Raw genomic sequence first — 19957 nt, 5'->3', positions numbered from 1 at the left:
GGCAGTCCTGAGTTCGATTCCCGGTACCGATAAAAAGGAAAAAGACCAAAAAAAAAAAGATTAAAAAAAAAAAAAAAAGTGATGTCTATGGTTTCAGAATATTCAGGCCATGAATTAATCTTTGAATCCAAGTCTGAAACAGCATGAGAAAAGGACACAGAGGTGGAAAACCAGTTACCAACCAAGAAACACAGAGAAGTAAGGAACTAAAAAAGGAAATATACCCTCCAAAAGTGTGTCCTCAGTGACCCAGCTCCAACTGGGTCTCACCTGCTGACAGGTATAAACTCATCACTGAACAGTGTAGCACCTCACAAAAGTCATTTCCTGGGAGTGCCATCTCTAAATGCATAAGACTAAAGGGAGATATTTTGAATCTAAACGGTAACATTTTGATCTAACCTCCAAAAGTGTTACGGCCACCTTCTGATGCAAAATACATGGTCCACCTCTCAGAGTCACCAAAGGTTTAATAGTTCTAGCATTGCTTAATGTCCGAGCCTTCAATCTCTGTTGAGGCCTAAGACAAATTCTTAGCTGTCAGCTCCTGTAAACATCAAAAAGATTAAATACTTCTAACATACAATGGCAAGGGTAAACATTCTCTATATTGGTTACTTTTCTCTTATTGTTAAGACAAAGTACCCAGTGCCCAAAATTAAGGAAGGAAAGGTTGATTTAGCTCACAGTTTGTGGAAGTTTCAGTTCATAATCAGCTGGCTTCAAGGCCGAGTGACATGGCAGAGGGCAACATTTCATGGTGGCAGAAAACAGCAAAAGCAACAAGAGCAAAAAATGGAGGAGTGTGAAAGGAGGCTTTTTTTTTAATCCTCATATTGTTTGTAGGCTGCCCCCCCCCCGTAGATGTAGCACTCACATCCATAATCCTAGTAATGAACTGTAAATCAATTATAAACTCTAGAAGCCTGCCCCATGACTCTATGAGGCTTTGAGGGGACATCCAGACACAAATCATAACACATTCCCATTCCAAAAGAGAGGAATGAAGGCTTCTAAGGGAATCAGAGATAAGCAAGACAAAAATTCAACAGAGTTTTATCAATAGCTCCATGTCCAGCATCCAGGTTGTATGGAGTTTAGGAAGCAACCCTTCTTGGCCTTGTTGCTTGCAGTTCACATGGTTTTCCTTTTCAGCTAGTTGTACTTGTTTGCAGTTTTCCTTAGATAGACCCTTTTCTTTCCTGCCATCTTCAACTTTCTGGGATTTCCAATGCAATGTTGGTTTTATTGTCATACTTTTTTCCCCCTAGCTCCAATGTCCTTCTGAAATCAAGAAAGAAATCTCAGTGACCCATCACTCTTACACTTTGCATTCCAATAAAACCAGCACCATGTGAATGATGTCAAGGTCTTCCAACACCTTTACCAGCAGCTGGGTCTCCTTGGATTATGGATGCAGATGCAGTTACCTCTGGGTACCTAGATGGCTGAACCTGGGTGAACACTTTCCTAAATGGTGCTGAGTGGGAAGGGCACCCTCCAGCTCTCTTTTCAAAGCAAAATATTTAAAGGAGTGCACACTTACCTCCTTTTAATCTTCTGTGGTGGGTGGAATTTGGCTAATTGCTGACATGTTCTCCAGGTATCTTTTCTATTTTCTCAGTGTAAATTACATGGCTTCTTTTTAATTGTGCTTTTTGGAAACCTTACTTCCCTTGGCTCCAGTTTTAGATATGATCAGCAAAACTGAGAAGTTTTCACATCTTTTGGCTCTTTTTTTTGATCTAGCTTTTCACTATATATCTGGTTAAAAACAACCAACAGTAGACATGCCACGGCCCGAACACTGGGATATCTTGAAATCTCCCTTAATTTTAGTCTTACACAAATTTCTAGGATTTGAGCAAAATCCAAACAAGTTATTTGCCAGAATAACTGGACAAATTGCCCCTAGTCCAATTTTAACAGAGTCCTCATTCACATGTGAAATGTCCTGAACTGGGACATTTGGTCTTTACGGAACATGATGGTCTTTACTGACAACATTCCCATCAGCATTTTTGTCTCCCGAGCTCTCACTAAAATTCTATCTGCTTACAGAATTCTAAAGCTTTCTTTGTTGTGTAACTCCACTTTTTCAAACTTCTGAAAACTGCATGGTTTGCAGTTCTTCTGGACACATGATCAACTATAGTCATAGCAATGACCCCACTTTCCTGGTACCGGTGGTTCTGCCCTAGCTATTTCTTGGTTGCTGAGAGAGTATGCTTGGTCACCACATAGTAAAGGAAGAGAGGTTTAATTTGGTGCATGGTTTCAGAGGGTTTGACCAGTGATTTAGTCCATGGCTTCAAAGCAGAAATGGTGTGACATAAGAGGTTGGTGGAGGAAAGCTTCTCAATGGATGGCAACCAGAAAGCAAAGAGAAAAGGGAGGAACAAGAGAGAAAGAAACCCTTAAGGCATACCATTAATGATCTTCCCCCTCTAACTGAACCTCATCTTTTAATAGTTTCAGCTATAAACATAACAGTGAATTAATCTACTGATAAGTATAGCACCCCATGATTCAATTACCTCCTGGAATCCCCACCTCTATATAAGATCTAAACTATAACCCTTTACTACCCACCACCATACTTCAAAAGTGGTGTCTTTAAATTAACTTTGGTTTAATTTCAGGGTGCTATTTTGCCCTCAAGACAACTCTTATTGATCAGTCTCGGATGGTGATGTACCACCACATCCTTGATATGGGCTAATCAAGTTAAATACCAATGTTATTGACAGACTTCAGTGTCACAGGATTAAGGGTTGGAGAAATTGGGATGATTTCACAGATATACTAACCTTTAATTTGTCAACTCCTCGCTTCTTAGGAGAACAACTGACCTAAATTTGCCAACATCTTGACTTGAAAATAAATTGAAAGTTGAAGATCAACAATATGAGAAGCTGCCTTTACTATAAATATCTAAATATCTATTTAAGTAGGAGAGTATGTGCTCAATGCTCATGCTATGTGCTGGCTTTTGGTCTTACACTATAATAATTTCAGTTTGATTATTTTTTTTCTTTGTGTTGCATAGATGTCATCATACTCTGATACAAAGTTTAAGTTTTCTGTGGTTGAACCATGATGGAAACAAAGACAGCTTTAAACTTTGAGCAGATGATTCTAAAAATAAATAGGAAATATTTTTTAATAAAAGGATTACAAATTGAGTAAGTCAATCTGAGCCATATCAGTGGGTGAATGAAAAGGTTGAGAACAGATTTGATGTTCTGTGACATCTGTTCCTGTTCTTAGACTCTCTGTCTGCTGTCTCTGTGTTCTTGGAAAAATCACTTCCCATATATTCGTTTTATGGGAAAATTACATTGAATCCATCTTATAAATGTCCTAAAATCCCTTGAGAGCTGGCTGGCATCTGTTTTCACTTGCTTACATATGTACTGCTGCCTCTCATAATTGAAGAGGACATTCCTACAGACTTACTATCTCTGCATGTTCCAAAGACCAATCTGAAGCATGTCTTTTTTTCCTTAACCCACATAACTTGTATGGACTCTCCTTGGGATAGATTCTAAGTATCCTGGTGAAGACATTTTGATAATTATTTTATACTAAAAATTGCTTTCAGCTTCTATCTTTTCAATTTACCCTTCAGTTCTGAGCACTTATGAAAGAAAATCTCCAATATTTGGTTTTTTAGTATTTTTATTTCACTTTAAAGAAAAAAAAACACAGAAAAATCAAGAAGCAAAAAAAAAAAACCCAACAAAAGCAAAATGACAATAACAACAACAACAACAAAACAATAGTGATACAAGATTTCAAACCAAGATGATAGGAACTTAACAATGATTGTTATGTTGCATAGTAGTATATTCAAAATAGTTACCAGATATTCAAACTCAGGTTTCAAACATTATAATTTCCTTTTGAGCAGTTTCTTTCCATTTTACTATATCCACTGTAACTTTGGATCTTATTTACTCTTTTAGTTTCTTACATAGCAAGACAATATGGTGTTTATACGTACAAGTCTGATTTATTTCACTTGTGAATATGGTTTCTAGTTGCATCCATTTACCTATAAAAATTTCTAACTTGTTATTCTTTATAGCTGAGTAGCACTCCCTTGTATAAAAATACCACATCTTTTTTATCCATTCCTCAGTTGTTGGACATTTGGGTTGTTTCTAAGATCTGGCTATTATAAATTGTGCAACTATAAACTTGGATGCACATATGTTGCTGTGGCACGATGTTTTCAATTATTCTGGGATAATACCCAGAAGGGGAATAGCTGTGTTGAATGGAACCTCTAACCCTATTTTCTGAGGAATTTCCTAACAGTTTCCACAGTATGCATCTATACTCCCACCAACAATGGAAAAGTGTTCCTTTTTTTCCCACAGCCCCGCCAACATTTGTTATTGGTTGATTTCTTGATGTTAGGCATTCTTTCTGGAGATGATATCTCAGTGTTGTTTTAATTTATATTTCTCAAATGACCAGTGATGAACACATTTTCATATATTTATTTGCCATTTGTATTTCTTTATCTCAGAGTTGTATACTCATTTCAGATGTCCATTTTTTGGATTGGGCCTTTGAATTTGGGAGATCTGAGGGTTTTTTTAAAATTCTTTGTATGTTCTAGATAGAATCCTTTGGCTGAGGGACAGTTGGCAAAAATCTTTTTCCAATCCATAGGCTTTCTTTTCACTCTGTATGTGATTCCTTTCAATGTGCAAACACTTTTTAATAAGAGGAGATCCCAGTTTTTGATTCTTCGAAGCACTTCTCATGCAGTTGGGCTTTTGTTCTTGAACACTTTACCTACTCCCATGTCCTTGAGATTTTTACCTACTTTGTCTTTGAGTAGATTTTGTGTTTCTGTCTTAATATTCAGATCTTTGATCATTTTGACTTTTGTTTAGTGCATGGTGATATAGATATGGGTTTAGATTAAGTCTTCAGCATGTAGAAAGCCAGTTTTTCCAACACAACTTATTGAAGATGCTTCCTTTTTCTGGTGAACATGTTTAGCCTTTCTGTCAAAAATAAAGTGGCTGAGAGTGTGTGTAGTTGTGTCTGTATCTTCTATTTTGTTCTATTGATACTCAGGTCCATTTTTTTTTGCTAGTACCATGCTGATTTTATTATAACAGTATTGTAGTATAATTTCAAGTCTGGGGCTGTGGTGTCTCCTGCCTTGTCTTTGCTGCCCAGGATTGCCTTTGCCATTGTTCTCTTATGATTTCATGTGAAATTTAGGAATGTTGTCTCTAGGTATGTGGGATATGCTAAAGGTATTTTGATCAGAATTGTCTTAAACCTGCATATCAGTATTGGAAGTATGGCTGTTAAATCTGTGTAACAGTTTTGGGAGCTGGTTCACGATCAAGGGTTATCTCTTAAGTGCTGGAATTACAGAAGTGCACCACCATGCCTGGCTCAAACTTTCAGTTTTTGTCCAGTAAGTATGATGTTGGCTGTTAGTTTGTCATAGATGGATTTTTATCAGATTGAAGTAAAGACCATCTATTCTAATTTTCTCTATGGTTTTTACCATGAATGAGTGTTGGACTTTATCAAAAGTGTTTTCTGCATCTATTGAGATGATCATGTGATTTTTGTCTTTGGCTCTGTTGACATGGTATATTACATTTATTGATTTTCTGCATGTTGAACCATCCCTGCATTCCTGGGATGAATCCAACTTGTTCATGGTATATAATCTTCATGATGGTTTGCTGCATTCTGTTTGCTAGGATCTTATTGAAAATTTTGCCATCTATATCCATTAGGGAGATTGGCTTGTAGTTCTCCATTTTGGTTGGGTCTTTCTCTGTTTTGTTTGTTTGTTTTTAGTCAGGGTAACACTTGCGTTTAGGAATCAGGGAGAATTGCTTCCCTTTCAATTTCATTAAATAGTTTGAGGAGTATTGGTGTTAAGTCTTCTTTCATTACTTGCTAATAGTTTTTGTCACTTGGCAATCATTAGTGGAGCTGATTAGATTTCATTGTCCATTGCAAGCAAAACCTATGCAGAATGGAGATAGAGTTGAGGAGGAAAGCCTAGAGAAAAAGGGGAAGATGGGACTTTTTTACATTTACATACATCCAGTGCTTTTATTTTCTTCCTCAGTATTGTGCTTTGAAACTATTGTCTGAGTCCAAACAGCATTTTAGCCCAGAAAGAGAAGTGGAAATCTTCATCTTATTGTGATCTCCTTGATGGACTGGAGTGATGAGTTAGAACGTTGTTGGTGTTGTCACTTTCACTCAGGGTGACTGTTTGGGATCAGGGGCGATGGCTCTGAATGCTGTCCGTCATTCACATCAACATTTCTTGATGCTGTCAAATACACCTATTCTCAGAAAGACTGTGCAGGCAGTGTTTTCTCTCATTCTCTCTCTTTTACTGGGCTCTGTAATTGAAGTGAGATGATGAGAAAGGAAAGTTGGATTCCAGAGTCCCTGCTATCACTCAAAACTAATATCTTGATTTGATCAGGATTTACCTCCTTTATTTCACTGAGGGGGAGAAACACTTACCGTGGCTTTTGGATCTTCACTTGACTTCTTTCTTTTTTTCTTTTTACTCACTCAGCTGAAGAACAACTTAAAAGTTTTTAAAGTAGAATTTTCAACCTGGTTAAACTAAGTAGAAAATATACATGCGTATACTACTTTTATATTTTTCTATTAATGTAGAATTATTGCTCAGAAAACATTACAAGGAACAGAGCCCATCATATCAGGAAGACATGTTTCAGTGAAGTATCTTCAAAAACATGGACCAGATAAAACATATCAGACAGTCCCCTATTCCTAATTGGTCTGCTAAAACTAATGGTAGTAATTATAGCATGACTATATTTTCTTTCAAATTCTTCCAAAAATGATATACTGAGTGAAATATATAAACTATTAAGAATGAAAGGCAAGCAAGCAACTGGAAACTAAAGTGCTAACATGCCACTTTAAGTAAGAACACATGGTCAACTGGAATACTGGCTTGGAAAATAAATGCTAAGACAAGCCGCTGCGAGCATGAATGGCTATAAAAAGGGTGTCTGTAGAAGCCTCATGGGAACTCTTTGGCTTTTTGACCACCACCCCTCTATCAGTCTTGACTGTTTACCAGATTCAGCGGGATACAGCAGAAGCAATATCCCAAGTAAAATCTCACTGATACTGACAAGAATCCCTGAATGAAACTTAACATGGGTTATGTTAAAGCTAAGACCAATCTGTGTGATATTTCATGTACAAAGCAAAAATTGGATTTTGGTTTTGAGATGAGTTTTATGATAATTACCATGTTTCTTATATTCTGCATCAAATTGAGTAATTTGTCTTATTTTAAAATACATGATGGGCCTTGAGAAATAGAGTGTTCTCTTTTCAACAACAATACTCAAAATATGTACACTGAGACACTAAATGAAAAGTAGACTGATATATAATTACGCTGACCCTTAAGATTAACAAGTAATTAATTAACAAAAGATAAAAAGTCTTTGCTCAGAATTCTTTTTTATTTAAAGAAAAAAGAAAGAAAAAGCAAGATAAGACAGAAAAAAGGGTAGAGGTTTATATTTTCAAAGAAAAATATTAATACTAAGAAATTATTAGTTAATGAGTTACATTTTATCCTTTTAGAAATAGTTGTTCAAGTCAGAAAATCAAAGTGTCAAAGGTGGACAGATACTCAAAATTCACATTGGGAACTCTTCTGTTCAATGATGTAATAAAAACTTAGTAAACTGGTCATCTATCTTATGCAATTAAACATATATGTACTTATATCCTTTAGAGCACTTTCCTTCCCTTTCACTTCCACAATTTCTATTATACATTTTGGATCTTATTACACTTTCAGTTTTTATTATTTTTTTACACTGGAGAGACAATGTGACATTTGCAAATGTGGGTCTTACTTATTTCACTTACAAGGATAATCTCAAGTTGCCTCATAAAATCCACAAGATCATCCTATTTTATAGCTGAGTAGTACTATATTGTATTAAAAATACATTTTTTATTCATTCTGCAGTTGATAGGCATTTTGGTTGTTTCCAAGATTTAGCTATTACAAATTGCATTGCTATAAACATGGGTGCACATACATCAATACGACATGACCTTTTCAATTGTGGGGGGGGGATACCTAGGAGGGGAAGAGCTGGACTGAATGAAACTTCCAATCCTAGTTTTTTGAGTAATCTCCATACTGATTTCCATATTGGCTGCACCAGTCTACACTCTCACCAACATTAGAGCAGTGTTCCTTTTTCCCCCACAGCTTCACCAACATTTGTTATCAGTTGATTTCTGGATGGCAGCTATTCTTTCCCGAGTGAGATGAAATCTCAATGCTGTTTTAATTTGCATTTTTAGAATGCTCAGTGATGGTGAACATTTCTTCATGTATTTATTTGCCATTTATATATCTCTATATGAGAACTGTGTGTTCATCTCAGATGCCCATTTATGGAGGTGGTCTTTGAATTTGGGGGCTTGATGTTTTTCAATTCTTTATATGTTCTGGATATAAGTCCTTTGTGTGAGGGGTTGCTGGTTAAAATTCTTTCCCATTCTGTGGATTTTCTTTTCACTCTGCTGGTGATTTCTTTTGAAGTGCAGAAACTTTTCAGAATACGAGATCCCAGATAATTCTTTGAAGTGTTTCCCATGCAGTTTGCATTTTGTTCATGAATTTTCTGCCTACCCCTATGTTTCCAAGACTTCTACCTACCTTGTCTCCCAGTAGATGTAGTGTTTCTGTTTTAATATTTAGGTCTTTGATCCATTAAGACTTCAGTTTGTTCATGGTAATAGGCATGGGTCTAGTTTCAGTCTTTGGCATGCGGAGTGCCAATTTTTCTAACACCATTTACTAAAGAGGCTATCCTTCCAGTGAACATGTTTAGCCCCTTTTTCAAATATCAGGTGGCTGAGTATATTTGTAGTTGTGCTTGCATCTTCCAATCTGTTAAATTGATCCTCAGGTCTATTTCTTTGTCACTACCATGCTGATTTCATCACTGTGGCTTTGTAGTATAGTTTCAAGTCAGGCATTGAGATGCCTCCTGACTTGCCTTTGTTGCCCAGAATTGCCTGTGCTCTTCTAGGTTTCTTCTGTTTCCAAGTGAGTTTTAGGAGTGTTTTCTCTAGGTCTGTGAGGTATGTTAATGGTATTTTGATTGGGATTGCATTAAATCTGTATAACAGTTTTGGGAGTATGGCCATTTTCATAATGTTGGTTTTTCCTAGCCAAGAGCAAGGAATATCCTTCCATTTCTAATATTCTTTTCAATTTCCTTTTTTAGCATAGCAGAATTTTCAGCATATAGGTCTTTTACATTCTTTGTTAGGTTGATTCCTAAGTATTTCATTTTTTTAGATGCTATTGTGAAGGGTAATATTTCCGTAATTTCTCTCTCAGTGAGTTTTTTGTTTGTGTACAGGAATGCTATTGATTTTTGAGCACTGACTCTATCCAGCTGCACTGCTAAATTTGCTTATTACCTGTAGAGGCCTTTTAATTGAGTTTTTTGGGTCTTCCATATAGAATATCATGTCATCTGCAAATAGTGATAATTTAACTTCTTCCTTTCCTACCTTTATTCTTTTTATTTCTCTCTCTCTTGTTTAATTGCTCTGGCTAATGTTTCCAGAACTATGTTGAAAAAGAGTGGTGATAGTGGACATCCTTGTCTTGTTCCTGATTTTAGAGTGAAAGCTTTCAGGTTTTGTCCATTTAGTATAATGTTGGCTGTTGGTTTGTTGTAGATGGCTTTTATAAGACTGAAGTAGACACCATGTATTATTAGTTTCAGAAGGGGTTTTTTTATCATGAACATGTGTTGGACTTTATCAAAAGCTTTTTCTGCATCTATTGATATGACCATGTAGTTTTTCTTTTTGGCTCTGTTTATGTGGTGTATTGCATTTATTGATTTGCGTAAGTTAAACCATCCCTGCATTCCAGGAATGAATCCCACTTGGTAATGATGTATAATCTTCTTGATTATTTCTGCATTCTATTTGCCAGTATTTTATTGAGAATCTTTGCATCAGTGTTCATTAGTGAAATTGACCTATAGTTCTCCTTTTTGGTTGGGTCTTTCTCTGGTTTTTGTGTGAGAGTAATACTTGCCTCTAGGAATGATTTAGGGAGGATTGCTTCCTTTTCAATTTCATTGAAGAGTTTAAGGAGCATTCGCATCAAACCTTCTCTAAATTTCTTGCAGTATTCAGCACTGCAAATCCATCAGGACCTGGGCTTTTCTTTGTAGGTAAGTTTTTAATTACATTTTCAATCTCAATAGCTGATATTGGGTTATTTAAAATTGCTATATCTGGGGCTGGAGGTTTAGCTCAGCAGCATAAGCGCCTGCCTTGCAAGCAGGCAGTCTTGAGTTTGATCCCCGGTACCTATAAAAAGGAAAAAGACCAAAAAAATTTGCTATATCTTCTTGGTTGAGTTTTGGTAATTTATATGTTTCTAGAAATCTGTCCATTTCCTCTATGTTTTCAACTCAATGTGAGTACAGATTTTCAAAGTAGTATTCATGATTTTTTGAATTTCCATGAGTTCCGTAGTAATTTTCCTCTTTTCAGTTCTTATTGTGTGAATTTGGGTTTTTTTAAATAAGGTTAACTATAGGTTTGTCAATTTTGTTTATTCTCTCAAAAAACCAGCTTTTTGATTCATTAATTCTTTGTGTTTTTTTAGCTTCAATTGCATTAATTTCTTCTCTAATCTTTATAATTTCCTCTCCTCTATGAACTTCGGGTTTAATTTTCTCTTCTTTTTCTAGAAGCTTGAGATGAAGCATTAGGTTGTTTACTTGTGCTCATTCTGTTTTCTTGATATGACAATTTATTGTTATATATTTCCTTTTTAAAACCACTTTCATTGCATCCCACAGGTTACAGTATGGTGTTTCTGCATTTTCATTGAATTGTAGGTATTGCTTTATATCTTCTTTAATTTCATCTGTAGCTCACTGATTGTTCAAAAGCTTATTTAATTTCCATGTATTTATTCAGGTTTTGCCATTTCTTTTGCCATTAATTTCCAATTTCAATGTGCTGTCAGACACTACATAGGGAATAATTTCAATACCTTTTCAGTTACTTAAGAATGTTTTATGGGACAACATGTGGTCTGTTTTGGAAAATGTCCCATGCACTGCTGCAAAGAATGTGTATTCTGATGTGGTTGGGTGGAACACTCTGTAAATGTCTACTAAGTCCAATTGCTCACAGGTATGATTCAGTTCTATTATTTCTTAGCTGACTTTTTGTCTAGTTGATCTATCTCTTTGTGGCAGTGGGCTATTAAGGTCCTCTGTTATAATTGTGATTTTGTGCATTTGGTTTTTCATGTCCATTAATATTTGTCTTATATAGTTGTGTGCTCATGTGTTTGTTACATATATATTTATAAGTGTTAGTTCTTCCTCTTGAGTTATTCCACTAATGAGTATGTAGTGACCTTCTTTTTCTCTTTTAATCATTTTAGGTTTGAAGTTCACATTGACTGCAAATAGAATAGCTACCCCTGCAAATAGAATAGTTACCCCTGCTTTTTTCTGGGTTCCTATTGCATGGAATACTGTTTTTCATCCTTTGACATTTAATCTATGAATTTCCTTTTGAGTCAGATGTGTTTCTTGTACACACAAAATTGTGGGATAATGTTTCTTGATGCATTCTGTCAACCTGTTTCTTTTGATATGTGAATTGAGGACATTTACATTTATGTATATAACTGATATGTACTGGCTCAACTTTGCCAAGTTATGTTCTAGTTATTTGTTTTCTGCTCCCCCCGCCCCCCAGTTTGTTTAACTGCTTGTCCTACCTCGTGGTTTCTTTCTGTTGTTATTCTGGAGACTGTGGTCATTTTTATCTCTATTGAGTAGGTCTTTCAATACTCTTTCTAGGGTTTATTTGGTGGATGTGAATTTATTCCGTTGTCCTTTGTCATGGAAGTATCTTGTTTCTCCATTAAAGTTGAATGAAAGTTTTTCTGGATACATCAGTCTGGGTTAAAAGTTGTTTTCTTTCAAGACTTGACTTGAGGGTTTGTACTGAGAAGTCTGCTGTGATTCTAATGGTCTTTACCTCAATATAATAAATATCATCTATGACAAACCAACAGTCAGTATCATACTAAATGGCCAAAAATTGAAGGCCTTTACTTTAAAATCAGGTACATGACAAGGATGTCCTTTATCATCGCTCCTATTTAATATAGTACTGGAAATACTAGCCAGAGCTATAGAAAAGAGAGAAAAATAAAGGGGTAAAGATAGGAAAAGAAGAAGTTACACTATCCTTAATTGCAGATGACATGATACTCTACATAGAAGGCTCTCAAAACTCCATTGGAAGACTCTTAGATATAATAAATAAATTCAGCAATGTAACTGGATACAAAAACAATACTCAAAAATCATGGGCATTCTTATACACTAACAACAAAATGACTGACAGAGAAATAAGAGAAACCACACACTTCACACTAGCAACCAAAAAAAATGAAACATTTAGGAATTATTCTCACGAAAGAATTGAAAGACCTATACAGGGAAAATTATAATACACTGAAAAAAAGAAATTGAAGAGGATCTCAGAAAATGGAAAGGCATCCCTTGCTCCTGGATAGGAAGAATAAATATTGTGAAAATGGCCACTATCACAAAACTGTTATACAGATTCAATGCAATCCCAATAAAAATACCATCAACATACCTCATAGACCTAGAGAAACCACTCCTAATATTCATCTGTAGTTAGAAGAGACTTAAAATAGCAAAGACAGTTCTAAGCAGCAAAGGCAAGGCAGGAGGTATCAGAATCCCTGACTTGAAGTTATACTACAAAGCAAGTGTAGTAAAATCAACATGGTACTGGAATCAAAACAGAGTCGAAAATCAATGGAATAGATTAGAAGACACAGCCACAACTACAAACACACTCAAGCACCTTATCTTTGATAAAGGGGCCAAACACATTCACTGGAAGAATGACAGTATCTTTAATAAATGGTGCTGAAAAACTGGCTTTCCATATGCTGAAAACTAAACCTAGATCCAGGCTTATCACCATGTACTAAAATAAAATCTACATGGATCAAAGATCTGAATATTAAACCAGAAACACTAAGTCTATTGGAAGAAAAATTGGGTAAAAACCTAGAAGACATAGGAGTAGGTAGAGAATTCCTGAACAGGAATCAAACTGCATGGGAAATACTTCCCAGAATCAATAACTGGGCCCACCTCTTATTAAAAAGTTTCTGCATATCAAAAGAAATCTCCAGCATAGTGAAAAGAAAACCCACAAGCTGGGAAAAAAATCTTAGTGAACTCTCCATCAGACAAAGGACTTCTGTCTAAAACATATAAAGAATTTTTAAAAATCAGACCCCCAAAATTCAAAGATCCAATCCAAAAATGGGCATCTGAGAGGAATACACAATTTGCAGATGAAGAAATACAAATGGCAAGTAAATATTTGAAAAAATGCTCATCATCATTACTCACTAGAAAAATGGAAATTAAAAACCACACTGAGATTCCATCTCCTTTCTGAAAGAATGGCCAGGATCAAGAAAACCACCAACAACAAATGCTGGAGAGGCTGTGGGGAAAAGGGAACTCTCCTGCACTTTTAGTGGGTGGAGTGTAGACTGGTGCAACCATTGTGGAGGTCAGTCTGGAATTGGAAGTCCTATTTGTACCAGCTATTCCACTTCTAGGCATATTCCCAGAAGAACTGAAAGTGTCATACCACAGTGATATAAGTGCACCCATGTTTACAGCAGTACAATTTGTGATAGCCAGATCTTGGAAACAACCTAAGTGTCCATCAACTGAGGAATGGATAAAAAAGATGTGGTATTTGTATACAATGGAGTAATATTCAGATATAAAGAATGATCACATTGTGGTGTATGTGGTCCTGGGCTGAGTGGTGGGCCAATGTCATCAATCCAGGCATCAGGAGTGTGCTATCTTGTTTTGAAGTCCTATAGCACTTTCCTGGTTTTGCCTTGAGTGTGTTCCTTGTGTTTCATCCTGGTTGGTCCTATTCTACTTAGTGAAGCTGGAACTTCAACTTGTTGAAGTTGTAGGACAAATGCCAGGAGAAGCACAGGAGCACAGTGATTGGAGCCTGCTGAGGTCTTTTGTTTGGAAGAGAGGTCACTGAGTCTCCCTTCAACTCAGCACAGTTGGTCAACTGCAGTTCATGGTCTGGGAGGAGGAGTGAGAGCTGAAGATCAACTATTTGGTCTAGGAGATGGGGAGGGTCTCCAAGGGCAGCAGCCATTGGCACAGCGTTCTTCCAGGCCAGCAGGTGTTGTACAGGAAGCCCAGTGGTAAAAATGAAGGGCCAAGGGCAGCATGCATTTCTCAGGGCTGGTAGGGGTTACGTGGGAAGCACGCAGCAGCCTGAGCCATGGTCTGAGGGTGGCATGGCATTTCTCAAGGGCTGGAGGAAGTCATGCAGGAAGTGCATGGCTGTGCAGGCCAAGGTTCGAGGGTGGTGTGGCATTCATCAGGGCTGGCCAGTGTCACACAGGAAGTACATGGTGGCTGAGAGTTCCTGTGTTTGGTGTATATATGTTTATAATTGTTATGTCTTCTTCTTGAGTTATTCCCCTGACAAGTATGTGGTGACCTTCTTTATCTTTTTTGATCATTTTTGGTTTGAAGTGCACATTGTCTGCAAATAGAATAGCTACCCCTGGTTTTTCTGGGTTCCTGTCATATGGAATATTGTTTTCTGTCCTTTGAATTCTAGTCTATGAGTTTCCTTTTGAGTCAGATGTGTTTCTTGTATACAGCATATTGTTGGATCCTGTTTCTTGGTCCATTCTGTCAATCTATTTATTTTAATAGGTGAATTGAGGCCATTTACATTGATGGATATGACTGATATGTACTGGCTCAACTTTGTCATGTTATTTTCCTGATATTGATTTTCTGCTTTTCCCCTTTATTTAACTGCTTGTCCTGTCTGGTGGTTTCTTTCAGTTGTTGTTCTGGGATTTGTAGTCTTTTTTTAAAAATCTCTAACTATTTTGTCCTTAAGTGTTCTTTCTAGGTTTGGTTTGGTGCACATGAATTTCTTCAGTTGTTCTTTGTCATGGAAGTATCTTATCTGTCTATTAAATTTCAAAGAAAGTTTTTCCAGGCACATCAATCTGTGTTGAAAGTTGTTTTCTTTCAGGGCTTGAAATACTTGACTCTGAGCTCATCTTGACTTGAAGGTTTGAGTTGAGAAATTGGTTTTGATTCTAATGGACTTTCCTTGATAAGTGAGTTGTGTCTGTGCTCTAATAGCATTTAGTACTCTGTTTTTATGCTATATGTTTGGGATTTTAATTACTATATGTCTGGATATAGGTTTATTTTGGTTATGGCTGTTTGGAGTTCTATATGCATCACTTATCTGCATATTACAGTCTGTTCCCATGCTTGGGAAATTTTTTGCTATTAAACTATGAATAGCTTTTTAAAAATTTTTTTATTTAAAGAAAGACTAAAAAAAACCAGAAAATAGGCAGAAATAATACATACAGAGAAAAAAATAAACAGTAAGAAATCACTAGTTGATGTTTACATACTGTCATTTTACAAATAGTTGTTCAAGGTAAAAGAATGGAACATGTAAAGTGGGAATTCAAATGGCAAGACTGCAAAGAGTTCTGTTCAACTGTGCAACAATAACTTAGTAATATGATTGTCAATCCTATACACTTAAACATATATGCAGTTATCCATATCTTCATTTATGTTTAGATTAAACACACTATAGCAGATTAAAATCATTCTGAACAAAGAATAATAGTATTGCTGGATTTCACATCATGACACTCCATGATCAGCACTGGGTACTGTAGTGTCTTTTTTTAAAATTTAATTTAAACAAAGACTAAACAAAACAGAAAACAGGTAGAAATAATACATAATTTCAAAGAAAAAATAAACAGTAAGAAATCACTAGTTGATGATTACAGACTGTCTTCTCACAAATAGTTATTCAAGATACTAAAGTGGAGCATGTAAAGTGGGGATTCAAACAGTGAGATTGCAACTAGTTCTGTTCAACTATCCAACAAAAACTTAGAAATATCGTTATCAATCCTATACACTTAAACATATATGCAGTTATCCATCTCTTCAATTATGTTGAGATTGAATAAACCCAAGCAGACTAATATCACTCTGAATAAAGAATAATATCATTGCTGGATTTCACATTATGACACTCCAGGATCAGCACTGGGTATTTTAGTGTGTCTTTTTCTTCAAAGTATCTGTTAATTTCATCATGTGTCATAAGATCAGTTCTCATAAACTGTTTATAGATTCTACACATGCGTGAGTCTTAACTTGTATTTCTATCCTTTCTATATTAGAGGGAGAAACAAAACAAAGCAAGGCAAAATGAAACATATTCCTATAAACACATGAAATGAAATAAACATATAAGACCATTGTACAAAGACTTCTACCATGGTTCCTGTGTTGTCTCTTGTTATCTCCAATAGAACTGGCTATATCATCAGACATAGTATAATTGAATATATCAGTAAATAACAGTATTAATAAAAACACAACTTCATATATAGTATAGAACTTCAAAAGCAGGCAGTTATTAAACCAGAATGTGTATCATAGCGTCTTGTCATCTTCAGTGTAGTTGTTTATACTCTCAGACTTGATACTATCAATCATATCAGTTTTGAATACAATCTTCTCTGCCTCATTTCTGTTATGCTCTTTTTTTGCCATCAGTTGTCTGCTTATCTTCTTCATTCTGTTTTCTGCTCCATTCATTGAGGCGTCTCTGCCACTGTTCCTGGTATCCTAGTACTTTTCTCTCTCTCTAGAATGTGCTGCAGTATTCTCTGTAGAGTTGAATTGGTGGTTGCAAATTTCCTAAGATCCTCTTTGTCTTGGGAGCATCTTGTTTCTCCATTAATTTCTAGAAACATTTTATCAGGGTATATCAATCTGGGATGGTGGTTATTTTCTTTCAGGACTTGGAATATCTCTCTCCAGGCTCTTCTTGACTAGATGGTTTGTGTCAAGAAGTCTGCCATTATTCTGATGGGCCTTCCTTTATAGGTTATCTGTTTCTTGTCTCTAACAGCTTTTAATATTCTGTTCTTATATTGAATTTCTGGAATTTCTGGAATCATTATACCCCTGGGTATAGCTCTATTTTGGTTGTAGGTGACTGGAGTTCTGTATGCATCATATATCAGAATATCATTTCCTTTTCCTATGTTTTGGAAGTTTTCCTTAGTTATTTCTGTGTATAGCCTTTGTAGTTCCTTAGTTTGTATTTCTGCTTCTTCATTCATATTCTTTATTCTCAAGTTATAGATCCTCTTGTCATCTTCTAGTCTTTGTATTGTTGCTAGTTGTTTCTTTGTTATTTTAAAAAAGTTTTCCCTTTCATACTCCCACATTGCAAAATTGTCCTCCAGTTTGGGTAATCTATCCTTAGTTTCTTTCAAACTGATTTGCCACCTTTCCATAGAGCTTTTAATTTCCTGGTGGTCTCTTTGAATCTGCTTCATGTATCCTATATTTTTTATATTCTTCATCAAATGATTCTCTCCTTTGTTTGAGTTCCTCCCTTCTTCCATCTGTGTCTGCTTGAGGGGTACTTAGTATCTTTTATTAGTCTTCTTATATCTTGCTTTATTTGGCTAAATATTTCACTTTTGAACTTGTCTATGAGGTCCCAAATATATCTCTTTAGGTCCACTGGCACTGTGTCTGATATTGCATGTTTGCTGTTCTCATTCTCATTTGTATTTATCTGTCCTGGGTCAATGTTCTCAGGGTTGGGACTCAGCGACTTTTTGTTGTTGTTTCCTCTTCCCATCTTTTTTTCTTCTTCCAGGAGACCCCAGTTTCTTTCTCAATTGGTTACAATTCTTCTGAAGCATGCTGGCTAGATGACCCTTTCCACTGCTGTATGCTAGTGAGTTGCAGACAGGGACAGTGTATACTGGCCACTCCCCTCCAGATTGGTCAAGCTGCTGCAGTCTGCACTGTGTTACTTTGCACTGCCTCCCCTCTGGGTGGCAGCAACTGGAGCATGGTGGCAGTGGTGGCTGTGGTGGCAGTGGACTTTGCACCACCTCCCCTCCAAATCAGCAGTAGTGGTGGCGGTGGGCAGGGGCAGGGGCAGCTAGTGGGTTCCCAGTCGCTCTGCTCCCCTAGTCTGTGGCAGGCCCACTGTGACAGGTCTCGCTGGCACCCTGGAGGCACCAGAGGTGGCAGTTGGAGCATGGCGGCGAGGGGATCAGTCAAGCTGCTGTGGCATGTACTCTATTTCATTGCACCGCCTCCCCTGTGGGTCAGTCAAGCTGCTGTGGCCTGCCCTGTTAGTCAAACTTCTGAGGTTTTACTGGGTTAGTGTGCACCATCATTGTAAGGACTTGATTTTGGATACCCTATTGGGACTTGTCCAGGTCATGTGACCCAGGCCTACCTCATTCCACCAATCCCATTCAGGAAGGGAACAACTGACTTAAGTCACTGCTGCCCCTTGTACTTGCCATCCTGTCCGGTCCCAGAATGTCCTCCGCCGGAGCCCCCCTGTTTATAGAATGGCTCCACTCCCATCACTCACCACAGGTCAATGTAAGCACCCTGCCAACTCAGCTCTCCTTTTGGCTCACCGACCACTGAACTCAATGTCGAGAACAGCGGGACCTTGGACGGCTCAGCAAGTCATGGTGGGACCTCAGCAAGTTGCGGCAGGACCTTGGATGGTCGGCAAGTTGCCTTAATTTCTTCTTAGGACAAGAGAATTCATCTCCCTCTGTTTGGGGCTCCCCACTCTGTATTATGTTGAATTCTAAGTTGACTATCTCAGGGAGCTTCTGTAGCCAATTGTTATCTATCTGTCATCTTTGCTCCTCTCTGAGAATAGCTTTTTAAATGTATTTTGTGTTGTCTTGCATTTTCCTTGACACATATCAATATTTTTTATTTATTTTTTATTTACTTAAAGAGAAAGAAAGGAAAAAAGGGAGAAAAAGGGGTAGAAATGATACAGAACTACAGAAAAATAAACAGTAAGAAATCACCATTTGATAAGTTACGTATTGTCATCTCAGAAATAGTTGTTCAGGTTACAAAATTAAAGTATGTAAAGTGACATTCAAATAGTGACACTGCTAAGAGTTCTGCTCAATAATTCAACAAAAACTTAGTAATATAGTTATCAGTCCTACACACTTATTTTTTATCTTAAAGAGGGTAAGATTAAACATATCAAAACAGAACAAAACAGTTCAAAAAGAAACAATTTTTAAAAAATACAGATTTCAAAGCAATTCCACTGGAGATCTTCACTGTCTGTCTTATTGTCTCTAGTTTTCTTCCAAATAGTTGTCCCCATCTTCGCACATATTAAATACATACTGCATATTATAGAATTAGTCAAATTATTACAGGATGATGAAGGCTTTTTAGGTCTTTAACATCTGACTTTGGGGAAGACAATAATGACTACCATAGTGTCTCTCATTTTCTTTGTAGCAACTGTCCTTATCTTTACATGTGCTGAAATTGAACTTAAGAGACTAGATTAATATCACTCTGGACAGTGAATAATAGTATTGCTGGATTTTATATAATGCTACAGAAGTAGCATTGGGTTTTTTAGTGTCTCTTCTTCTTCAGAGTATCTGTTCATTACATCTTGCATTATATAATCTGTTCCCATAAATAGTTTAAAAAATTCTTCCCATGTGTGAATTTCTACATGCATCTCTATCCTCTCTGTATTATAGGGGAAAAAAATCATAACAAGACAGGAAAACAAATTCCTAGAAAAACATGCAATGAAAAAGACACATAAGACCACAGTTTTAGGTGATCCACCATAGTTACTATGCTTTCTCTTTTTATTTTCAATAGACTTG

General features: G+C 36.6%; 1 long non-coding RNA gene across 1 annotated transcript in view; it reads right to left on the bottom strand.

Moving 5' to 3' along the window:
- Positions 1-3962: 3962 nt before the first annotated feature.
- The window catches only part of LOC106025738 (uncharacterized), a 39782-nt gene continuing 23787 nt past the window's right edge, over positions 3963-19957 (bottom strand). The window contains exon 3 of the long non-coding RNA XR_010050171.1: positions 3963-6404. This is a non-coding gene — a long non-coding RNA (uncharacterized LOC106025738). The remainder of the gene's footprint in view (positions 6405-19957) is intronic.

This window comes from Cavia porcellus, unplaced genomic scaffold (genome assembly GCF_034190915.1).
Source record: "Cavia porcellus strain 051 isolate PalLab524CR breed Dunkin Hartley unplaced genomic scaffold, mCavPor4.1 scaffold_10, whole genome shotgun sequence".
Taxonomy (NCBI): Eukaryota; Metazoa; Chordata; class Mammalia; order Rodentia; family Caviidae; genus Cavia; species Cavia porcellus.
Note: the sequence above shows the minus strand (reverse complement) of the source record. Positions and strands in the feature narration are given on the sequence as shown.